A 21,623-nucleotide genomic window follows, 5' to 3' on the forward strand; every position below is an offset into this window, starting at 1 on the left:
CCCCTTTCTCTCTCTCTCTCTCTCTCTCTCTCTCTCTCTCTCTCTCTCTTGTTTTTGTCTGCCGTCTTCTCCCCTTCTCCACTCTCCCCTCATTTCCTTTTTATCTTATTCCCCCTTTCACTTCTTCTCTGCCTATTCTCTCCATTCAGTTTTAATCTTTCAGTCTCTCTCTCTCTCTCTCTCTCAACTATTCATCCACATTTCAATCTGCATCAGCCAATAAATCAATTTCTCTATCTATCCGACTATCTGTATATCAATGTAACTATCCAACTATCTATTTATATATCTATCTACTTATCAATCTACCCATCTATCAATATATGCTCATACATACATCAAGCGTTCGATCTAATCTTCTATCTATTAATCTGTCTATCACCTATTTGTCTGTCATTTTCTATCTATCTATCATAAAGTCTTTCAGCCTATTATCCATCCATCAATCTACCTACCTACCTATCTATCTTGCTGTTTATCTATCTATCTATCTATCGACTACTTTGATATCCTGTTCTATATATTCTGTAGTTAATCTTTCTTTTACTATTAAGGAGGACTGACTAGAGAGATGCTTAGAGTCTGTGTGGTTTATCTATGTAACTCTCTCCCTCACTCTCTCTCAAGCCTACTGTCTTTCTATCCTTCCCTCTCTCTCTCTCTCTCTCCTTAGTTCTCTCTCCCTCTTTCAATTTTTTGCTCCTTCCCTCCTCCTCTCCCCTATATTTTCTTTCAAGCTTCCCTTACTCTTCCCCTCTCCCTCCTTCCCTCCCCTTCTTTTCTTTTCAGCCTTCCCTGTTCCTCTTCCTCTCCTTCCCTCTCCCCTTCTTTCATCTCCCCTTCTTACATTTTTATTCCCCTTCCCTCTTCCTCCTCTCCCCTTCTTTTCTTTTTGCCCTCCTTCCCTCTTGCTCTCCTCCAGCAGCGGCTCTCTCTCTCTCTCTCTCTCTCAAATAACTGAGCTTTCTATCAATATTATGGCCCAACTACCTAGCATGGATTGAAAAATGTTAGGTTTACGTATCTGCTGAAATGTAACTCTCTCTCTCTCTCTCCCTCTCTCTCTCTCTCTCGCTTACTTCTCTCTGCCCTCCATTGTTCAATTCTTTGTACTTTCCCCTTCTGCTCTCTCTAATTCCTACCCTCTTCATGCCTCTCTCTCTCTCTCTCTCTCTCTCTCTCTCTCACCGTGTGGTCTCATCCTCTCACTTCAGTGCTATGACGTAAACTACATATGGTATTGCATTCCTGTTATCTCTAGACGAATTTTCTCTTCAATTTATTCTTGCTAAATTGTTCTCCCGTTTCCTTTGTATGTTTAATCTGATATTCTCTCCCTTTTTTATATATTTCTATTCTTGCTATCAGTGGATGGTGCGAGGGACGCCTTCACGTGGGGGCACCAACATTCCTTAGGTTCATCCCTGTCCCTCCAAAAGTGAGATGGTGGCGTTCAGGACGAGGGTAACTTCAGCCTGCAGTCCACCGCGTTCACCTTTATAATTTATGTGTTAGGGGTTACAAAAACAAACAACCTCCAAACGATTTTACTCACCTTAGGATATATTTCTCTTAAGATACTTTCACAGTCCCCTTCAAAACGAAAGATCTTTGCAAATTCTGATACAGTTTTTTGGCAGCGGTCTTTCCAAAATGAAAAAATACGTCATCTTTCTTCCTTAACCCCTTCAATTCCGTGACATATTCCGATTTATTCTTGCTGTTACCAGACGATTTTATATAGTTCAGAACACCACCGTACTGGCTGGGGCAATGGAGGGTATGTCTAGGTCTTAATGTGTGAAATGTGATTCCTAGACTAAATACAATCGTCTGGGGCCACCAAAAATAAAGCAAAACGTACGTCACCAGACTGAAAGAGTTAAATGATTCATCACTACTCTCAACGTGTCATCTGTTGCTCTTTATATCATCATCATCAGCCGTCTGAGTGTCCACTGCAGGACTGGCCTATCCCGACCGAAGTGAGGACGATACAGCCTACTGTATGTATCTCTACCAAGTGGCTTAGGCTGTCCGTCAGAGACGTCGCTCTTTATTTATATATATATATATATATATATATATACAAACTCTAGTACGACGATTTTCTTCAGCACACGAGATAGGCTACTTCAAAGAGTCACAGCGGTCAATAGTCTTCACCAATCCCTGCAGTATAAGTGGTCTTCCCAAAGCTGAGGGGGGGGGGGAATGGCCTGGTGACAAGAACATACCATATAACGTCCTCGTGTTGAAGTGGTTAACGTATTCTTATCATCTATCCTTCATCCCCTTGGAGACATCGCAGCACCTTCTTCTTGGCGATTTAAGTCTTACCCCCCTTGATATCTCCTTCACTGTTATTAATACCGTTATAACAGGGACGTAACTTCCACCAATGACGCACAATTGAATGTTGAGGTGTAATGTGCACAATGAATCGCTAAGGACTGAGTGTTACGAAATCTCCAAAACCACTTAGAATACGATCACTTGTCTTTCATTGTTTCCCTGCTTCCGTCAGACGATTCCAGCAATCCTTCTACGCGAAACAGATGGAGTCACACACCTCTTCAAGCGTATATGTAAGAATGTATGTATGTATGTGGACAGGGTACAAGAATGCATGGGCTGTATGTATATTTATGTTTCTGGAAGTATGTCAGCCTGTGTGTGTGTGTGTGTGTGTGTGTGTGTGTGTGTGTGTGTGTGTGTGTGTGTGTGTGTGTGTGTGTGTGTGTGTGTGTGTGTGTGTGTGTGTGGCATAGATCCCATTCAGATCCTTTTTTTCCCCTCCAGCTGCAGAGAATCGCCTGGTGGTAGCAAAATACAAATAATGCAAACGGCTCAGACTGGGATATGTATGTATGGATGGATGGATGGATGGATGGGTAAGAATGTATATATGAATAAATAAATAAACAAGTAAATAAAACTCCCTTGGGTATTTACTTTATGAGGGACAAGGTGAGTAGTGCAACAGATGTGCAATATTCAACATTATTATAAGACCTCTGCCACTTAAACATACACATACACACCTCAAAATTACTACACATACATACACATCCCCAACCTCATACCTCACCTTACATCACCAGACAGACTTACACACACACACATATACGCATACCGGTACACATACACAAACACACACACACACACACACACATATACTGTACATTCCTCAGCTCACATCATCACACACACATAACCACAATACTTTATCATAACTAGACCTATTCACGAACACACACATAATTATGCTCTCTCTCTCTCTCTCTCTCAATTCATCCATCTATCCATCCATCTGGCAACTTTATTCCCCCTCCCTCATGCCTTCTTTTGCCTCACTCTTTCATCATCTCCCTCTCAATCTCCCCTCTCATTCTTTCTCTTCTCCGTCTCACTCTTTCCTTCGCTCCCCTCACTCACTCACTCACTCTCTCTCTCTCTCTCTCTCTCCATTATCACTTCTTTCTCTTTATTCCCTCTTCCTTGATTTCTTAGCTCTCACTTCCTCTCTTCTCTCAATTTCCCCTTTTTTCTCATTCGTCCTCTCTCTCTCTCTCTCTCTCTCTCTCTCTCTCTCTCTCTCTCTCTTTTCACGCTTCTCTTTCACATCTCTCCTCTCTTCCCACTCTCTTCTATACTCATTCTTCTCTCCTATCACCAATTCCTTCTTCTCTATTCATTCTTAGTCTCTCCTTTTCTCCTTGCTCTCATTCTGTTAACTCCTATTCTCTCTCTCTCTCTCTCTCTCCCCTAATATATGACTTAATAAACAACAAACAAAAACAGAAAACAATTGATGGCGAAGTTTAAAGGGGGGACGAGAGAGAGAGAGAGAGAGAGAGAGAGAGAGAGAGAGAGAGAGAGAGAGAGAGGGGGGGGGAAATAATAAAGAAAGAAGGAAAGAAACATAGACTGGTTCATATAAAGACAAAAGTTCACCACAAAAGCAAAAGGAAAGGAAGCAAGGAAGGAGGGAAAGATGGATGGATGGATGGATGGATGGAAGGAAGGAAGGAAGGAAGGAAGGAAGGATGGATGGATGGATGGATGGATGGATGGAAGGAAGGAAGGAAGGAAGGAAGGAAGGAAGGACAGAAGAAAGAATCAATAAAGAAGGGAAAAAATACAAAGAAAAAAAAAAACGAACATAGGAAGGAGAAAGATAAAGACTATGGAGATCTGTTAATCTATCTAGGCTCTCTAACTCTACATCTATCTACTGTAGTCTCTCTCTCTCTCTCTCTCTCTCTCTCTCTCTCTCTCTCGTATTAATTTTAGTTTTCAAGTTATAGTGGTTTTGGAGGTGATGGAAGGGGATTTAAGGAAAGGAGGAGGAGGAGGAGTAGGAGTGGGGATGGGAAGGAATGGAGAACGGGATGGATGAGGGGGGGAAGGGAGGGGATGGTGAGGATGGAGGAAGGAGGGAAGGGGGATGAAGAGGTAGGAGGGGAGGAAGAGGTAGGAGGGGAGGAAGAAGGGGAGAAATGAAAGAGGGAGGGAGAGGCAAAAGAGGAAATGTGTTAAAGCAAGGGAAAGAGGGAGGGGCGAAAGAAAGAGGAGGAAGGCGTGGGTGGAGAAGGGTGGGAGAAGGGGATGGAAGAATGGGGAGGGGAGGGGAGGGGAGGGGTCTCGAGGGGTGGGAAGGGGGAGAGGGGAGGGGGAGGGGGAATGTGGACATGTCTTATACCTTGTCACTCACTCCTGGACAACCCCAGTGGTGAGGAAGGGAGGAGGAGGAGAAGGGAGGGATGAGGGGAGGGGAGGGAGAGGAGACAGGAAGAATGAATGAATGAGGAGGAGGAGTGAATGAGGAGGAGGAGTGAATGAAGAGATGGACGGAACATGACGGAGGGAATGGAGGGAGGGGGGAAGAAATAGGCAGGGTAAAGATGAAAAACACAAAAAAACAAGAAAAGGAAAGATAAAAGCACCGACGAGAGTAAAGAAAGGAGGAAGGATGAATGAGAGACAAGATGGCGTGGGAAGAGGATGCACTCAACCCCCATTCCTACTACAACCGTCTGGAGTATCTCATTCTTCAGACGATTTTGTTCAGCTGAGGAGAGAGAACCATCGTACTGAAAGGGTTAAGGACACTCTCCTCTAATACCTTTTAAAGTAATGACGCCTTCTTAAAATTTTGTTGTTGTTGCTGAAGGGTGATTTTGTTCAGCTTATGGAAGATCTATCGTAGTGACAGGGTTCTATCTATCAGCTCAAGGAAGATCTATCGTGGTGAAAGGGTTCTATCTATCAGCTCAGGGAAGATCTATCGTGGCGAAAGAGGTCTATCTATCAGTTCCCTCGGTATGCTGCCTTCCTTTTGGCTCGTCCCTACTGTATTTCATTCATATCAGCAGAGAAGTGCCAGTGAAATCTCTCTCTCTCTCTCTCTCTCTCTTTCTCAAGCACATCAGAACGAGGTCAAAATTAATTCCTGCTACCACAAGACGATTTATTCATTACCAGGAAGAACCTCATATAGAAGGGGGCTGACAAAGACCCAATGTAACCCCTCCACCTGGAAATATCTCCTGAATAAAATCGTCCGGAGATGGCCACGAGCATGTCAAATCGTCCTGGGGGTAATGACACTAACCTCCTCACAAAAACAACTTCATTTATTTTCTTTCCCCATTCTATTCTAGCCAACACCTGGAGGGCAAATTTTCACCCCATGGAACACCTCTCGTACTGAAGAGGTTAACGAGAGGACAGGTGTTAAAATTAATAAGAGTCTTGGCACCTTCAATCCGAGGACGTCATTTATACTTTTATTCTTCCCATCATTTTTTTTTTTTATGGATTTGGAAGGATGTCAGGTGGTGAAGTTGAAAATTTTTGATGACTCGGCCCTCCTGTTGGAAAAAATCTCCCCCTAACCTGAAGAAAATCGTCTGGAGAACAGGTGAAAATTACGCGAGCGGATTAAAGGACAAGAAACGTTTGTCATGGTACCGTGTGGGAACGTTGGGGTGTGTGTGTGAGTGTGGAATGGGGTGAGAAGAGGGTGGAAGGGTGGAAGGAAGGGTGGAGGGGAGTGATAGCAGGGGTGGAAAGGTGGAGGGAGGGGTGAAGAGGGAGGTGAGAGTACAGAAAGACGAAGGGGAGTGTGGTGGGAAAGGGTGGGTGACGGGGTGGAGGAAATTGTGAAAGGGGTGAAGGGAGAGGGTGGAGGGGTGGAAGAATGAGAGTGGGGTATCAGAATACAGTGGACGCGATTGTGTGGGGAGAGATGGAAGAGACAGTGGAAGGGAGTATCGGAGGAAGGGGTGGAGGGGTGGAGAGAAGGGGTGGAGGGAAAGAGTGGAGGCTTGAAGGGAACAGGTGGGAGGGAGTGTAAGAAAAGAGGTGGGAGGGGGTGGAAGGAAAGACTGTGGGTGGGATGGAGAGGGGGAGGGGAGAGGGGGTCAAAAGGTGCAAGAGGATGGAAACCGGAGTGACAAGAGGTGAAAATCGTGCAATAAACAACCCTCTCAGTTCGACGACGTATTTTATTTCATTCTCGCTACTTCCAGACGATTTTCTATAACTTTGGGAGGGACTCGGAGAAAGGAAGGGGTTTATGAAGGCTATATCTCTCACGTAAATTCCCTCCAAAGGTTTAAAATCGTTTGAAGGAAGATAAAATAATGAAATAATCGGACTGAAGGGGTGGATGGGAGAGGGTGACGACAGAGTGGAAGAGGGTGTGGTGGAAGCAGTGGGAAGCCAGAATGTGGAGGAAGAAAAGGGGAGGAGGAGGGAGAATATAATGGAAGGGGTGAGAGGGAAGAGACTGGAGGAACGGATGAGGTGTGGCAATAGGTGTAGACAGGATAAGAAATAATATGGACGCTTAATTAACGCCTATCAACCACACGAGGTCATTAGGGCGGATATTTAATAGGGACATCTCAGTAGCAGGTCGTGTATGTTTCCGATTAAGGAAGAGAGAGAACAGGAGGCATAATGTAAATGTAGTGGAGGGAAATGAGGATGGACGGGATGGGAGGGGCTGTGTGTGTGTGTGTGTGTGTGTGTGTGTGTGTGTGTGTGTGTGTGTGTGTGTGTGTGTGTGTGTGTGTGTGTGTGTGTGTGTGTGTGTGTGTGTGTGTGTGTGAAGACTAGAACTACCATCCTTCTGAACATAATAAGACACCATTTATATTACGTTGCAATACGGTATAATATTTGTCTTCTACTCTTACACATCAAACTACCAGGCCAGTTTTTCCTATGCTACTTGGTGTCACTTCTAACTTTTTCCTGCCAATTTCGGCTGGAGGGCTCAGTGGGTGGGGAGAGCCTTCTTCTTGGTTATCTTTGTCTTATTCTCGTAGTCAGGCAGGACAAACCAACTACAGCAGTCATCCTTAAGCTCATTCCTATCACCTACTCAGTTATAGTTACCTGATGCCCAATGCTGTTCACTCCTCTTTCTCTTCCACTGTAGACCTACCGTTCTTCCTTCCTCCTCTGATTCTCCCATTCCACATTATTTATCTCTTCCTTTCCCCTTCCACATTACCGTCCTCTTCCATCCACTCTTCTAAATTGTCTTTCTCGTCATTCCTACTATTCTTTGTGTCTAACTCCCCAGGCTCTCTCTCTCTCTCTCTCTCTCATTTTTCGTGTTCCCCATCTTTCTGTAACGCATTTGCCGTTTCATTCCCTCTCTCACATTTTTACTCGCTCATTCTCTCTCCCCTCTTACATCTCTCTCTCTCTCTCTCTCTCTCTCTCTCTCTCTCTCTCTCTCATTCTAGCCTCGTTTCTTTCTCTTTCATCTCTTATTTTCTCTCCCCTCTCCTACGTTCATTAAACAGGATGGGATGTGGATGGGTGGGATGTGGTCGGGTGGGGATGTGGTAGTGTGGCTGGGATGTGATTGGGTGAGCTTTCGTTGGGTGGGATGTGGTCGGATGGGTGGGATGCGGACTGGTGGGTAGAATTTGGTCGGGCTGAATGTGGTTGGGTGGGATATGGTGAGGTGGAATATGGATGTGTGGGATGTGGTGAGGTGAAATTTTGTCAGGCTGGTGAAGTGCAGGTGGGAGAGTGGAATGTGGTGCTGTGTGGTGTGGTGTGATGTGATATGGTCGGGAGAAATATCATCGAGTACTGTGCATGGTTACAGAATTCTTTGCTCGGGTAAATGTGCACCACTCACGCTTACCTGGTTACAGAAAGGGGGTATTTTTCTTTCTTGGTATTGGTGACTCAGCTAGCAGGCACAAAGAAAGAGTAAATGAAAAAAGAAACCACTTCAAATCATCTCCTTAGCTGATATACTGTGTGCTTGCTAACCCGTTTCTCCTCTTACATACCAACTCTTCTATGGTGTCTTCTATCCTTTCTAAGCCAGTCCTCTCCAGTGCTGGCCCCTCACATTACTCTTCAAGGCTCTCCCGAGAAACCGAATCAGTAACCGAGGTAGGGCTTGCTATGCAGGGATGACCCAGGTTCAAATGATGTCACATACATGAAGTACAGGGGCCAGCGCACTAGACCGCTCACCAAGCCCAACTGTAAGTATAAATGACCTTCGCTATCTAAGTGGAAAGCTACTGACAAAGCCCAACTAACCTTCGTAGGATTCGCAGAATCGGGTAGCAAAAATATTTTTTTTCTTGTTTTATCAGTTACAACGCCAAAACTAAATGGCGTACAAGGCGTGTTACGCACCAAAACGCTTCGTAACAACTGGAGATGTCTATCTATCTATCTATCTATTGCCAGACGCCTCAATCCCGTTTGGGGTGGCCACAAACAAATCGCCTCCAAGTCGCCCTGTCCCCAGCCATTTCACTGCCCTGCTCCCAACTCACACCCCCCTCTCTCATATACCTCTCCACCCCATCCCTCCATCTCATCCTCGGCCTCCCCCTCCCTCTTCCCCCCTCCACCTCACTCACATACACTCTCTTCGTCAGTCTTTCACCCTCCATCCTCTCCACATGGCCAAACCACCTCAGTGTGTTCCTCATAACACTTCCTATCACATCCACATCCACACCACAACGCTCCTTTATATCCTCATTCGTCAGCCTATCTCTCCACGTGACTCCACAGGCTCCTCTTAAATAACTCATTTCCACTGCTCTCACTCTTGACTTGTGTCCTTCCAACAAAGTCCAAGCTTCACTTCCGTACGTTAGAGTTGGTATCACAATACTGTCATGTAGTAACTTTTTCACTTCCATGCTCACTTCCCTGTTTCTTATCACTGCTTTCAAAGAACCAGCAACCTTTCTTCCCTGCTGTACCCTTTCAAGCACTTCAACCTCCAAACCTCCATCCTTACTCATCACACTACCCAAGTACTTAAACGTACTCACATTTTCCAATTCCTCACCATCCAACCTCGCTGTACATTCACTAACTTCACCTCTCAAAGACCATCACTTTACTCTTCCCTACATTCACCTTTAGATTCCGTTTCTTACACACTCTCTCAAACTCATCCACCAAGCCCTGCAGCTCCCCTTCGTCTTCACTCAACAACACAGTATCATCTGCAAACAACAGTACAGGGAGTTTCCAAACACTATCCTCTCTCACCAGGGTCACTCCAACATCCACTACCCTACCTTGTACCTCTTTTATTACCCCATCCATGTACAGACTGAACAACCATGGAGACATGACACATCCCTGTTTCAAACCAACTTTCAAAGAGAAAAATTCACTTAGTTCACCATCCACACGCACTGCAGCCTTCGCACCATCGTACATACTCTTCACAGCATTCAACAACTTCCCATCTACTCCATATATTCTTAACACTTTCCACAATCCTTGTCTATCCACCCTGTCATATGCTTTCTCCAAATCCATGAAAGCCGCATACAACTTCTTTCCCTTCTCTAGAAACTTTTCCACTAACGATCTAAGAATGAATATCTGATCTACACAACCTCTTCCCTTCATAAAGCCTCCCTGTTCTTCTCCAACTAATTTCTCTGTTCTTTCTCCAACTCTGTCTATAAGTATCCTACCATACACTTTTCCTATTATACTAAGAAGACAAATGCCCCTATGATTACCACACACTTCTTTTTCCCCTTTTCCTTTGTACAGGGGAATAATTATACCTGACTTCCAATCCTCCGGGACTCTACCTTCCTCCCAGGCCAATCTGCACATCTTCCACATCCATTCTACTACTATCTCTCCCCCATGCTTCAGCATTTCACCACACACTCCATCAATTCCTGGGGCTTTCCCCGATTTGACTTTATTCATTGCTTCCACAACTTCTATCCTACTGATTTCTTCCTGTCTTCTCACCTCCCTCCTTCTCCCAGCCATTCCCCAGCCACTTATACTCGCATTACTTCCATCCTCTACGTTCAACAATTCCTTAAAGTGTTCTCTCCATCTGCTCACTTTTTCTCCCTTCTCCACTAGTAATCTACCAATTTTATCTTTCACTCCCCTGCTAACTTCACTTCCACCCTGTCTTACTCTTTTCACTTCTCTCCAGAACATTTGCTTACAGTCCCTCCACTTTACACTCAAATGCCTTCCAAATTCCTCATCCACTCTCTTCTTACTCTCTCTTACTAATCTTTTCACCTCTCTCTTTCTTTCCACATATAACTCTCTCTTCCGCCTCTCAACTTCTTCCACGCCCCTACTTCTCATCCATTCATTGTATGCTTTCTTCTTTTGTGCCACAGCCTGTTTCACCTCTTCAGTCCACCACGCTGTTCCTTGCACCCCCCTCCGTCTTCTCTTCCTTCCACACACCACATCACATGCTGCACATATTTCTTCTGTAAATATCTTACACACACCTTCCACGTCTCCCATCTGCTCCAGTTCATATTTGACCAATCGTTCCTCCACTTCTCTCTTATACTCTGCCTTTTTCTCATCCTCTTGTAACCTTTCCACTCTCCTTGCAACTACTCCTTCCTCTCGTCTTTCCCTTCTTCTATTCCTCCATCTTACTTGCGTTCTAATTCTGGCCACCACCAAGTAGTGGTCAGAAAGTCCACTCCCCCAACCTCTATACACTCTTGCATCCTTTACACATCTTCGCATCCTTTCATCCACACACACATAATCAATCATTGCCTTCCTTTCATTCAGTTCACCACCCATCCTTCTCATCACTCGCCATGTCCCTTTTCATAATTAGAGCAGCATTCGAGATACAGTACGCGAGTTGCAGTCAAAAAACTTCCTCTAGCACACCAGTCTTCTCAGATCATATATAAAACTCTACGGATTCGTGTTGCCCTATTCTACGTAAGCCTTTTTACGTGTATTGTTTCAGCAATTGCCGTAGCTAATACCATAGTTATAAGTCGTTTTATAGTATAAATAAAGTGTATCTGACAGCCATTTACCATACATCTCATAAACTACGACACAAAAATTTTATTCTAAAATGACTGCTAAGATGTAAGGATGAAAAAATGCATAAAAACATGGGAACATTTGGGATGGGAGGAGATTCAGAATTCTATACCCATTGTTACATTCCACACTGACCTCACAAAGCATCTGCAGCTGGTGGAATGTATTAACAGGTAAAGAATTCTGAGTCTCCTCCCATCCCAAATGCTTTCCTGACTTCTTGTTTCAGTTTTTTTCATCCCTATATTTCGGCAATTATTTTAGAGTACATTTTATCTTCTAGTTCATAAAGGATCTTCACCAATATCAACAACAATCGTCTCCATGGCAGTTAATTATTATTATGAATCATTCTGACTGTCCCTTTTTTCACCTTAATGTTCAATCAAGTTACTGTGAACCATTTGATAGACGTATGAGTTAAAAGTATGAACAAAAGCAACTTAAGCTCAAGTAACTCTATGAATACGATCGCAGGCTCCCTGGGTACTGACCCTCCATTACTTCTCAGAGCTCTCCTAGGAGGCTTCTAAACTGGTGATGAAGTCCAACGTGCCTAATTCAACTTCCCGCCCCTGCAGCACCGGCCAGCACCAGCAGCAGGCAGAGGAAGCAGCAACACCACGTCAGCAGCAGTGATAGAGGCAATCCCAACACCAGCAACGATGACATCCCCTGGACACACCTCCTGGGCAGAATCGTGTGGTAATTACCTGGACACAACCCCTTCAACATAATCTATGGGACAGATGGCATGGGGCCGCTAGAGACACCACTGCAGTTTCCGGCATCCTCGTAGAATGTACATGTACGTGTGTATATTGTGTACTGCAACCCAGTTTTTTTCCCTCACATATTCCAGCACTATTAAGATACTGTATCTTTCATCCTATACGCGGACTACTGTTCACTCAATCCCTTTAAGGCCTAATATTAACATTTCTTCTTAAACACTGAGCCTTAGCTTGAGGCTGACAAAAAATGTATATATAATTCTCGTTACAAAGAAGTACTATGCAAACGACGCACAACCGTAACACTGTCTTACTCTGTCTTTGAGCTACGGGAAATAGGTTACACAAAGGATGAAAATCTCCACCAGTGTTATGGTGAATGAACCATGGTCACTAACGGTGCCCTGTAACATACTGCATGAAAATCTACGGATAAGTGCGGTGTGAACTGAAGAATACTGAGTGTAACTGGACACGATGGTGACATGTGTGAATGGTATGGATGGTAATGGCTTGTGTTGCATGCTGAGTTGCATGTGGTGAGACTGAAGAAGGAAATGCTTCCTGGTTGTGGTATGGACTGTAGGAGACGTAGGTACCGGTATTACCCCCGCGCTCACGATGAGAGAGTAGGTGTTTTGCTGAACAAGCGCGCAAGTCTATCTATTTATCTATCTATACACCGGTACCTAGGCTGCTTTCCCCCCAAAAAGGGGGATAGCCGAGACAGGACGACACACTCCCAATTCACTCACCCACATACACAAACATTTACTCGAATCTTAGTCCCATGGGGAGAAGAGACAGATCCTCACCGCACCACACCGCACGAGGGTCAAGTGCACAGTTGAATATGTAAACTTGTTGGAAGGAGCTGACCTTTTTTTTTTTTTTTTTTTTTTTTTTTTTTTTTAAGGACACCAGGTCAAAGGGCTAGGTAACATCTTTAGTCAGCAATGTCATCTTAGTTTTATCCAGTTCAGCCCAAACATGATGGAAAGGCAGAGGACAAGGAATGAATGACGTCAGTCAATTCTGAGAACGATCTGTCTATTGTCAAGCTAAAGAGCAAGGTCAAAGTCCGACTCGTGTGTTTAATGAACGTGAAAACAACTAAACAGTTTTCATCTGATTTGTACCAAACATGGTGGAAGGGTTGGGACTCGCTAAGGGGTTTACTTACAGTTTCTGGGAAAAATGGATCTCTGGTCAAGGTCACCTGACAAGGTCAACTTAAACAGTTCTTACCTGAAATTAAATCATACCGTACTTTGAGGACGCGTTCAGGGTAAGGCAAGTATAATGGGATTTGTTTTTGATAATCAGTCAAAAGGCAAAGGCCAAGGTCCCAGGCCAAAGTTAACTCGAACAGTGTTGGTCCGATTCGGACCAAAACTTTGTGGAAAGGATAGGGGTCAGGCATGAATGAAGTAATTCGATTCTGAGAGGAATCGCTCAGGGTGAAGGTCAAAGAGCAATACTAATTATTAAGCTCTTCGGCCAGGGTGGGCGCGGGCATTGTGCTGTGCATTTTTTTTTTTTTTTCCCAATATGTTTCGTGTGTGATCTGTTAGTGTGGATGTGGTGCTGTAGAAGACGTGGTCATTTCTGTTCTGGTTAGCGTGACGTGGTTGCCGTGGATGTTGTTAGGCATGGCTGTTTTGCAAATGGATGGTGTGGCAGAGCTGGGTGGCGGGGCTGGCTAATTACGGGTAAGACTTGGTGTGGCTGAATATGGTCGGGACTGGTAGGGCAAAGTGAAGACCAGCTGGAAAAGACTGTTGTATGGGGTGTGTTGGTGGTGGATGGAAGTTGGATGTGGTAATGTTGGTGGTGGCTGGATGGTGGATGTGGTAATGTTGGTGGTGGCTGGATGGTGGATGTGGTAATGTTGGTGGTGGCTGTATGTTGGATGTGGTAATGTTGGTGGTGACTGGATAGTGGATGTGGTAATGTTGGTGGTGACTGGATGGTGGATGTGGTAATGTTGGTGGTGACTGGATGTTGGATGTGGTATGTATGTTGGTGGTGGATGGAAGTTGGATGTGGTAATGTTGGTGGTGGTTGGATGTTGGATGTGGTAATATTGGTGGTGGTTGGATGTTGGATGTGGTAATGTTGGTGGTGGTTGGATGTAGTATGTTGGTGGCGGCTGGATGTTGGATGTAGTGTTGGTGGTAGTTGGATGTTGGATGAGGCAGTAACGGACATACTTTTAACCCACAAAATCTAATGACATTTTCACTGTATTCTTCTTAGACGATTTTAGTCAGCTTCAATTACCCAGTCACTGCTAAGGTGTGCCCCTGAGTAAAATCGTCCGGTAGCACTACGAATAAAAGCACAATAACGTCCTGGGAATGAAAGGGATAATAGGACGGCACATTATTATTATTATTTTTCGTCACAAGTGGCTCTACGAATATTTGTTGCAGCTAAAAAAAAAAAAAAAATCGTCTTTTGTAGTTGCCTGGTGGTTGTGAGTGGAAAAGGAGAATGATTGTAGAAGTGTTGTGTGTGGCTGGGTGTGGTGGTGCTGGGTTGCGTGTAGTAGTGCTGATGAGGGCAGTGCTGGGTATGTTATATAAAGGTGTGGTCGGGTTGGTATGATAGGGTTTGGACGGGTCTTTGGTCGGGTATGGTAGGGCTTGAAGGAGTATGGTTGGGACTGGCTGGTATGATGGGGCTTGGTCTGGCTTGGTCGAATTTGGCTGGGTATGATAAGGTGTGGTCGAGTCTGGTACTTTCTGGTCGAGTTCAGTCCGCCTGAGTCGGGTACTGTAAGTCTTGGATGGGAATACTGGGACTTAGTGGGATATGGTTGGGTCTAGTCAGGTTTGGTCGGATATAGTAGGGTTTGGATGGGTCTGGTCGGGTTTGGTAGGGTTTGGTAGGGTAAGGTAAGGTTTGGTCGGGTATGGTAGGATCTGGTTGGGTATGGTAGGACTTGGTTGGGTATGGCAGGGTTTGGTCGGATATGGTATTTTTGGTTGAGTGTGGTCGGGTGGGCTACGGCATAGTTTAGGCGGATATAGTCAGGTTTGGTCGGGTCTGGCTGGGTTTGGTCGGGACGGTGGGAGATGAACACTACGGTTGGTAATCCCACAGTAATGACTCCATATATAACCCTTAAGCACTCTCATCACACACACACACACACATACACACACACACACACACACACACACACACACACACACACGCACAGAGAGAGAGAGAGAGAGAGAGAGAGAGAGAGAGAGAGAGAGAGAGAGAGAGAGAGAGAGAGAGAGAGAGAGAGAGGCATTTTTTGTTTTTAGTTGCACAGAAATATAAATGAAGGGGAGCAGAAAGGGGACAGGAAACGTGCTGAGAAAACGATGGAAAAGAGACGGCAATGAAGAAGAAGGGAGAAGGAGGTGAGGGGAACGATGAAGGAAGGACGGATAAAGTGGAGGAGGAAGGAAGGCTCGAGAGAGAGAGAGAAGGAGGGAGATGAAGGAAGAAAGGACTGAGAGAGGATGAGGGGGAAGGAACGAGGAGTACAGTGAAGAGATGGATGAAAGAAGGAAGGATACAAAATGAAGGAAAGAAGGATGGATGGAAGGAAGGATAAAAATAGCCATCAAACAGAGACTAAAGAAAATTAAGTGAAATACTGAAGAACATTTAGGGGGAGAAAATGAAGATAAAAGAATAAAAAGTAAAAAAAAAAAAGAAATAGAAAGTTAGGGATATGGAACAAAGAAAAAAAATTATCCCAGTATGAGAAAGAGAGAGAGAGAGAGAGAGAGAACGATGAGAGTGGTATGAGACGCGTACGAGACAAAGTGGAATTTCTTGGTTAAGCTGCAAGCCGCCTTAATGTGTTGCAGTCTGCGCCGGAAAAAAGGGAGGAGAGGGAGGCAGGGAGAGAACGGAGGGAGGGAGGGAGGAAGAAAGGAGGGTGGGAGAGAGGTAAGGGGTGAAGGAGGGCGGGAGAGAAGGCTGGAAGGTAGAAGGAAGGCGGGGAGGAAGGGAAGGAGTGAAGGAGAGAGGAAGGGAAGGAAGGAAAGAAGGGAGAGAGGGGAGGTAAGGGATGAAGGAAGCGGGGAGAGAAGATTGGAAGGAGAGAGAGAGAGAGAGAGAGAGAGAACGGAAGGAAGGAGGAAGGGAAGGAGAGAAGGGTGGAGAGAAACGGGGGGCAGGGGGAAAGGATAGGGACAAGGAGGAAAGAAGGAGACGATGTGGCGCCAGAAAAACGGAAGGAGAAGGAGAGAAGGAAGGAAGAGTAGGAGGAACTGAAGAGGGAAGGTAAGGAGGGTAAAACAGAGAGACGAAAAGAGAGGAGGAAGGTAAGTAGGGAGGAAAGAAAGGAATGAAACAGGAAGAACTGGGGAAAGAGAATTTAAGTAAGAATAGGAGGTAAAGAGGGAGGAAAGGAGAGAAGGTATGTGGGGAGGAGAAGAGGGAAACAAGACTACTGAGACAGAAAAATAAGGGAGGGAGGAGGAAAGGATGGGGGTGAGGAGAGTAGGGGGAGAGGGAGAGACGGAATGTGAGAAGGGCAGAAGGGAGGGAGAAACGAGGGAGGTAAAGACAGAAGGTGAGAAAGGGGGAAAGGAAAGGAGAAAGAAGAGAAGGCGGCGAAGAGAAGTAGAGGAATGGAATATGTGGAAAGAGAAACAGAACTTAATGTAAGGGAGAGGAGAGAGAGAGAAGAAGGAAGGTAATGGGAAAAGGGAGAAGGGAAGGAAAGAAGGAAAGAAGAGAGGGATAGAAGGAAGATGAAGGAGAAAAGAAGGAAAGCTGAAGGAAGTACAAAGGAAAGCAAACAGCAACAGGCTCAATGATCCTTTCGAGTTATTTTTTTGAGTGAGGACTATGATTATGATATCTAACACTATGAGAGAGAGAGAGAGAGAGAGAGAGAGAGAGATGCCGTAACACTGAGAGGAGGATGGAGGAGTATGGGCAAGATAGGGGATGTATGGAAGAGGCTGTAAGGGTGAAGAGAGATAAGAAGGGAGATAGGGAAGGGAGGAAAGGTAAAAAAAAAAAAACTAGGAAGGGGTGAGGTACGGTGGAGAGAGAGAGAGAGAGAGAGAGAGAGAGAGAGAGAGAGAGAGAAACTTTAGAGGAACTAGGAGAATAGCAGAAGCAGGAGAATGATGTAAGAAAAATGGGAGCACAGCAGAAAACAGAAGAGGAAGAGTAGCAGGAACAGAGAAGTAGGAGAAAATGGGATAAAGAAGGGAAAGTGAAGGGGAATAAGAGAAATAATAAGAACAGCAGCAGAAAATGGAAATAAGAGAAAATGGGAAACAGTCGTAAAAAATGGAGGGCAGTAAGAGACAAGGGGAAGGACGACGGTAGGAGGTGTGAGAGAGGGAGAATATGAGAAAATATAAGACGAAGGAGAAAGAAAATAGGAGAAAATGATAAAATGGCAACACAGGGTGGACTGAAACAGGAGAAAGAATGGTAACAACGTGAAATGATGCAAAAATAGGGAGGAACAATGGTAAAGGCAGTAGGGAAGGAGAATAAAGTAAAGGGAAGTAGGAGAAAATAGGAGAACGGCGGAAAAGTAGAAGGGAAGGGGAAGAAAATCTAGGAAATAGTAGAAAATGGGAAAACGATGGTGTGAGGTGATGGGCAGTAAGAGAATGGGAAAATGCCAGTCCCTGGGCAGATGGAAAGCCGGAAGTAGTAGTAGTAGTTGCAACCCCAGGCTCATCTGACCGCGAACCCCGTGGACTACAGGCCAATGCTGCTCATCTTCCACTGATCACCATCCTCCTTTCGAGAGATAGGGAGGGATCTAAAGAACGTTAAATTGTGTACCAGGGCAGCTCCAGCGTCCGGTCATATCGATGCCACCCCACGAAGGCGCCCCTCTCAAGCATCTGGGATAGGGATAGATGGGACTCCCGCTTCACTGCCCCTCAACACCTAGAGTTCGGCCATCATCCTTTACTAACATTTCTCATCAATAAGGACAGTAATTCAGTATACTCCCATAAATATATTTCCCACTCTTTCTACACCGTGTTATATACATATGACACGATAAATGATCTTTTAAAATTACGTACCGTAATAAAATACAGCAACACAACACCCAGCCTTAGACTTCCCAAGGAGGGTACGGTACCAAACACCCCCACGACTACATGTTATCTTAGTCACCACTACTCGAGATGCCCTTTTGACTTACTTTCCAACAGTTCTTGTAGCATTCGCAGCCTGTCCTCCAATCCCCACTCTACTAAACATAAATCTCCCTTGTTCTTCACCTTCTTTCCCTCACCGAAACCCGACTATCAGACTCTACGGACAGATCTCTTTTTCAGTATTCTACTTTCTCTACACTCATATCAAGGTCAAAAGTGGCTGCTGCGTGTACAGTATATGCAAAACGGGCTAACTTGTTCTCGTGTTCTTGAATATAAATCTTCAGAATTCCTTTTACACTGGCTATGTCTATCCAGAAGGACAGTGTGAGAAAACAGGGGAGCAGAAGGGAGGTGGGAATATGAAAGAACAGCACTACAAGATGAAGGGAGGTGGAAGATGGAAGGAGGTAAGAGAAAATGTGAGACTAGCAGGGGAGGGGAAGGGAAGTAGGAGAAAATGGAACAACGGTAGTAAAAGGAGAAGGCATGTGCAGAAAATTGGCTGAGCAGAAACAGAAGGTGAAATGGAAGAAACGGAAGAGAAGGTGAAAAGAGAATAATGTACAGGAGAGGTGAGGAGAGGAAAAGATGAAATGAGTATACAGGGAAAGATGGAAAAACTCGGGAGGAATATGGAAGGACTGAGATAGACAGATAGACAATGAGACAGATAAGTAAACAGACAGACTTACATACAGACCGATCTATCTATCTATATACCTATATCTATTAATCTATTTATAAATCTATCTATCCATTTATCTATCTATATAAAATACGGAGAGAGAGAGAGAGAGAGAGAGAAGGAGCCAGCGTTAGGAAGGAGGCGTAGAAGGAAGGCTCAATAAAGATGGAGGGAGAGAGGGAGAGGGAGAAAAGTGATGGCCATGAGAGGAGAAGGAAGGCCGGAGGGAAGGAAGGGGAAAGGCCTGAAGTAAGAGAAGAGGGGAGAGGAAGGAGAGAGGGGAGAAGCTGGCAAGACGAAGAGAGAGGAGGAGGAAGAGGAGGAGGTAGAGAAAGGGGAGGAAAGGAGAGAAGGCGTGGCGAGGAAGGAGAAAAATGAAGGTAGAGAAGGGAGGGGAGAAGAGGGAAGCCTGTTCACATTAAGAGGAAGAGGGGAGAGTGAGGGGAGGGAAGGAGGGGAGAGAAGGAGGGAAGGTGAGGAATATAGGCATTAAGATGAAGGACCAGGAGGGAAGGAGAGAGGAGGGAGGAATGAATTAGGGGAGGGACGGAGGGAGGGAGAGGGGAGGAGGTGAGGGGAGTGTGTTTAAAGACTAAGGGGAGAGGTAGGGAGGTAGGCAGTTTGAGAGAGAGAGAGAGAGAGAGAGAGAGAGAGAGAGACAGACAGACAGAGACAGAGAGAGAGAGAGAGAGACAGAGAGAGACAGAGAATGTAACACAGAAAATGAAGGATAAAGAAGACAGATCAAGGCAGGGGATAAAATGATTAGGAACAGACAACCAGATAGATACGGACTGATAGAAATAGATAGATACAGGCTGTGAGAGAGAGAGAGAAAGAGAGAGAGAGAAACAGGGGAAGAGAATCAGAAGGGGAACTATAGCAACGAGTAAACAGGGAGAGAGAGAAAATTAAAAATACAAGCTTGGGAAGGGAAGGGGACAAGAAAGGAGGAGGAGGAGGAGGAGGAGGAGGAGGAGGAGGAGCAGGAGGAGGAGGAGGAAGCGCGCGCGAGGGGAATGGAAGGAGAAGGGGAGGAGAGGGGTAAAAAGCGACAATGAAAGAGAGGGAGCAAGGAAGAACTAAAAAATGGAAAGTATATTTGAGCAGAGGGAGGAGGAGGAGGAGATATGAATATTGATAAATTAATGGAAAAGGGGGACTTAGAGAAGGGCGTGTGGAGGGAAAAAAGAGAGGACTAGGCGAGAGAGAGAGAGAGAGAGAGAGAGAGAGAGAGAGAGAGAGAGAAAGAGAGAGATTTATTAATATGTTTGCGTGCAACACCACACCACCACACAGAATACTGGCACTGCTAAGGCCAACTACCACAATCAACCACAATTGTTACTTTCCTTATCTACCACAGTTACTAACATCTCTACCTACCACATCTACCACCATCGTCACTTACCACAGTTACTAACACTCTACGAACCACAACTACTACCACCGCATCTACCACAGTTACTACCATCGTCGACTACCCCAACTACTGCCCCTATTCACCACTGTTGCTAGCTTAATCCTTTTCACCACCACCATTGCTGTCTTCAGTCACCACAACTACTACCATCAACAACCACAACTACTACCATCAACAACCACAACTACTACCATCAACAACCACAACTACAACCATCGACAACCACAACTACTACCATCAACAATCACAACTACTATCATCAATAACCACAACTGCTACCATCGACAACCACAACTACTACCATCAACCACTACTACTACCATCAACCACATCAACAACCACAACTACCACCATCAACAACCACAACTACTATCATCAACAACCACAACTACTATCATCAATAACCACAACTACTACTATCGACAACCACAACTACTACAATCGACAACCACAACTACTACCATCAACAACCACAACTACTACCATCGACAACCACAACTACAACCATCAACAACCACAACCACTACCATCATCAACCACAACAACTACCATCAACCACAACCACTACCATCGACTAACCACAACTACTACCATCAATAACCACAACTACTACCATCAATAACCACAACTACTACCATCAATAACCACAATCACTACCACACCTTTTACCATAGTACACCTGACCACCATTACTACCATGAATTACCACTACAACATCTACACCAAATACAACATCTTCTCCTACCACAACTACCACAACCACCACAACCCCTTCAGCCCCATGACGTCTATTATACTGTTAAGGGAAATATCTCGTAATGAAGGGGTTAATGAAGCTTGTATCTCAGCCATCCACTTTTCCACGTCTCTTCTCTTCCACCACTAACCACAATTCCACCACTAACCACAATTCCACCACTAACCACCGTCCCACCACTAACCACAATCCCACCACTAACCACAATCCCACCACTAACCACAATCCCACCACTAACCAACATTCAACCTCTAACCACACTTTCATCACTAACCACAATTCCACCACTAACCACAATTCCACCACTAACCACAGTTCCACCACTAACCACAGTTCCACCACTAACCACAGTTCCACCAATTACCACAATTCCACCACCAACCACCATTCCATCATTAACTACTATTCAACCACTAACTACAATGCCATCACTAACCTCAATTCCACCACTAACCACAGTTCTACCACTTACCACAATTCCACCACTAACCACAGTTCTACCACTTACCACAATTCCACC

The sequence above is a fragment of the Coenobita brevimanus genome, chromosome 103 (assembly GCF_032717465.1).
Source record: "Coenobita brevimanus isolate Jiangsu-jjx chromosome 103, ASM3271746v2, whole genome shotgun sequence".
In the NCBI taxonomy this organism is placed as follows: domain Eukaryota; kingdom Metazoa; phylum Arthropoda; class Malacostraca; order Decapoda; family Coenobitidae; genus Coenobita; species Coenobita brevimanus.